This window comes from Mus caroli, chromosome 8 (assembly GCF_900094665.2).
Source record: "Mus caroli chromosome 8, CAROLI_EIJ_v1.1, whole genome shotgun sequence".
Lineage (NCBI taxonomy): Eukaryota > Metazoa > Chordata > Mammalia > Rodentia > Muridae > Mus > Mus caroli.
Genome location: NC_034577.1, coordinates 74,662,853 through 74,667,485, shown reverse-complemented (window position 1 = coordinate 74,667,485; position 4,633 = coordinate 74,662,853).

Genomic DNA, 4,633 nt, shown 5'->3' with positions numbered 1-4,633 from the left:
AGCTGGCGGGTGTCAGGCAACCCTGCGCTCCCGCTACCCCGGCGCTGATCTGGCCGGATGAGGCCTGTGGCCCTACTCAGGCCGGTTTCTGCTTCCCTAACTTAGTATGTGCTTTTGTAGATGTATTTTATTTTGAAATAATAAACTCTTCATAGAGCAGTCTAGATAAAGCTATTGCAGCATTCATTAACGTTACTGTAACTATAAATGCTTCTAGCAGAAAATAGGATGAAGACTGAAGACAGTGCAGCCCCCTCACATGTTTTTATAGAGAAGAGCAGAATAAGTGAAAACAGAAAGACAGTTAAAGATGAGGATGCAGAGAGCAGGTGGATTATAGATATACTGCAGGATGACATAGACACACTGTAGGATTGAGATCAGTAGTTGGGGGTCTGGTCCAAGTGTTTCCAGGTTCTTGGCATCTTAACAGTGAGGTAAAGGTGCACAGAGATTTTAAAAATTGCAAGATAACTTTCTTCAGAGCAATCCTGGGGCCTCCAGGTTTTTGTCCAGGACTGCTTTATTATAGGCTTTAAGATTTAAAAAGGACAGGTTTCCAGGTGGCATAGTTTGGGTGCTTCTCTTAGATTACAGAAGACTTTGTTCAGTGTGCATACTCCTTCCTTAATGCATCTAATGCTAAGCGTATTTTATTAGTTACTGTTCAATTGCTGTGAAGAGACACCCTGACCAAGGCAACTTATAAAAGAAGGCATTTGATTGGGGGCTTGTTTACATTTTCAGAGAGTTAGTCCATCATCATGGCAGAGCATGTGGCAGCAAACTTGCAGGCCTAGCAGTAGAGTAGTAGCTGAGAGCTTATATCTGACACAAGCACAAGGCAAAGAGAGCTAACTGGAAATGTTGAGGACTTTGAAACCTCAAAATCCTTTGTGACACACCCCCTCCAACAAAACCACACCTCTACCAAGGACACTTCTAACCCCAATCCCCAAAACAGTTCCGAACTGCAAATTCTCCCTCAAACAACCACACAAACACGTGTCCAATTGTGCATAGGTGCAATGGCAGTAGGAGGTGGGGCTCCCTAAAAGCTGATTTAGAGGGCACCGTTTGCCCTATTGCATATGCACACACAACCAGTTTAAGCCAGGGCCTGCCCCCTGGCCTCCAATGCCTGTATATAACTGTAGTGCAATTGACAAGAATCTAAGTGGTGGTTAAGAGAAGGGGGAACTTACTGCACTGTTTGGAATGGAGTGTGCACAGCTTGATGCAGGTGAGGATCATAAAGGATTGCCTGGTGTGTGTGTGTCCCATACCAAGTAGAGTCCTAGGCTGCTAGCTATTGTTTGTGCTTGGGCTTCAAGACCAACAGATGTTTAAAAGTTTGCTTTTTAAGCCCAAATGCTAATAAACTGGTGAGACTAATCAAGAATAAAAGGGAAGAAAATAATGTCAAGGATGAAATATGGGGCATTGCTACAGATTCTACAAATAGTGAAGTGAAAATATATGAAGAATAATTCTGTCAAAACTTGAAACTTAGATGAACTACAAAATTTTCTTTAAAACTGACTTATCAAATATACAAAAAGGGAAAATGATAGTCCTAGAACCATTAAGCTTAGCTACCGAGGAAATAAACTTTCTATTGAAAACTCTACTTGGTGGAGAGTTAAATAATACTTTGAAATGGTATTAAACAACAGCAGTGCTACACGTAAGGTAGAATCTGCAATCTGTGAGGCTGCTTTAATTTTGTTGCCTCAAAGAACAGTATGAAAAGAATACATTTTATGAAAATGTGTTAGATACAATAATCCTAAATTAAATGCTAGCAAACCAAATTTGAAAACATAGTAAATATTTCAAGTATAATGGCACACATACAGGTGATTTTTAATATGTGGTAATGGCTCAGTTTAGTTTATGCCCAGAATAAAAACCAACGTAATTTTCCTTATTAGAATTTGAAAATTTGTATGATGGTCTTAAATGCAGCAAAAGTATTTGTAAAGAGCTCAACATGCTTTTGTGTTACAAAACCAAAAACAACATTAAGGAGTGCTGGAGCAATGGCTCAGTGATTGAGAGCAATGACTGTTCTTTCAGAGGACCCAGGTTGGTTCCCAGCACAGCAATTCCGGTTCCACAGAACTCAATACCCCCTGTGGCCTCTAGTGGCACTATACCCACATGATGCACAGGCAAGCATGCAGAAAGACACACATACACACCTAAATATCTTCTAAAAATTAAGGGCCAGTTAGATGGATTAGAGGGTAAAGGTGATTATCACTAAGCCTGAGGATTATGCTTGATCCGCAGACCCACATGATGGGAGAAACCTGATTCTTGACAAGTTGTCCTTCAATGTCCACATGCAAGCTGTGGTGTTATTGTGCTCACATGCACACAGGGCACAAAATATGTTTTTTTTAACCATTAAAGCAAATATGCAAATAATGATTATCTTCATTTTATAAAACACATGAGTATGATTAACAGGGACCAAGTTAAGAAAATTGCCTTTATCACAAACCGTGTAGGTCAGCTAATGTCCGATAGTGTTGTCTAGCACTCAACCTCAAAACATAGCTATGTAATGTCAGCGAAAGCATTTCCTCATCCCCGTAGGCTGCCCAGTCAGCTAGAATGTTGTCAGGATTCCTCTTGCCTTATGCCAGTGCCACCAGTGTTTGAACAGTTTTGGTTTCAACTCTTTTGGAACTAACTTGAGGCATATTCTTATAATGACTCAGAAGCACAATAACAAGCCAGATTGCTCAAACGTATTCCAGCCTCTCACAATGTGTGCCACTGGGTACCGCAAATTACGAGGCCAAACCTTCTGTGACTAAAGCAAGAAAGTGGGCTCTGTTGTCAATGGGAGACCCATGGAGATTTGTTGAACACACCAGAGATAGCTACCACATAAAAACAAATGATAGAAAGCAACAAACTACTGTTCAGAAGAAATAGAAATGTGCAAAGAATAAAATTTCAAAAGATTTTCTATATAAACCATAATGGGTTGGCAAAGTTGCTAATAAAATCAATATGAAACCTAGGCATGGTGGCTCACCTGTGTAATCCAGAGAGCTCAGAAGGTGAAGACAGTAGAGCCTCTGAGAGTTTGAGGCCTACTGGGGCTGCAGACTAAGACTGTCTCAAAGTAAGAGCAAGCAAAGAACAGCAAAGAAACAGCAAAACAACAGCAAAGAAAGCCATCAAAGTTAGAACATGAAACCAGCAGCTCAAGCCTACAGATGTAGAGAGCAAAGCACTGTATGTATGTTCCAGAGAAGATGCAAGAAAAATTTGAATATTCTCACCACAAAGAATAAATATTTAAGGAGCTATAGGTGTTTATACACACTCTGGTGTGAACATTATATGGTGAAATGTGTATTAAAAATTACAAGGCACCCCATATGTCTACATAATTTATGTGCCAAGTTAAAAAAACGTTTAGCAGTATATCCAACAAAATTAGATGTGTTGAGCATACAAATAGAACAAGAGGAAAATAAAATGCAGAAATAAATCTTAAATAGATGGAGTGAAGGTTTCAAAAATTATATTTTAATATCACCCCAAAACAGCTAGAAAATCTGCACAAATGCCTAATAGTATTTAACACTGCCTCACCCCTCCCCACCTTCCCCCCCCCATACTTTGCTGACTAGATTTATGTCAACTGGGCACAGGTAGGAAGTAGGACTTTTATTTGAAAACATTCTGCCATAGGATTGACCTGTAGATAAATCTATAAGGTCATTTTCTTGATTGCTGATTGATGAGGAAGAACCCAGGTAACTGTGAGTGGTTCTACCCCTGGGTAGGTGTCCTGAGGGTATAAGAAACCAGAATGAGCCAGCCAGGATGATGGGGTCTGTAAGCAGCACTCCCTAATGGCCCTTTCTGTGCCCTCCCCCAGCCTTGAGTGGGCTGCGACAGACCATGTTAGCCACAGTCAGCCAACCTAAGGTGGACTCTTCCAAACTAGGTGAAGTCTATTGTCCTGCCACATCTGCAGCTTCCTGCAAGAAGCCACTACCTGCTGAGCAGCTGAGCTTGCCTTCCTGATGAGATCCTGACAAAGGGATGAGATCCTGGAAAAATGGGAGATGGGTCTTGATCAGAGAACTTTGTCTTGGCTTGTTATTTCCCTTGTCATCCTCCCCATCTATCCCCAACTTTCCTTTCAGGAACCCAGTAACCTGTGGCCACTGGCAGCTACAGGGGGCACACGAATGAGGGACCTGAATACAGAAAGACCAACTGAGGGACACTGTCTTGGTGGAGCTCCACAGAAAACGGAAGAAGATGGTATCCCGCATGGTGGTAATCAATATACAGCATTACTGTTAACGCTATAAATTTCATCTTTTGAAGGCTGTTGGTTGCAAGAGTGCAAAAAGGATACAGGCTAGACTGAGTCACTGTTGGCCCAATGCTGATATCAGCTAGGGGTTGACAGTGGAAAATGGGACAGGAAAATTCTCAACAGGCATTTTCCGCAGTCAAGAACTGCATCAGGTGAGAGAAGTAGGGCTTAAAATAAAATAAATTAAAAAGAGTAAACAAACAGCAACAACAAAAAAAGATATGCTAGATATAAAAATGATATGTGTGTGTGTGTGTGTCTGAGAGAGAGAGAGAG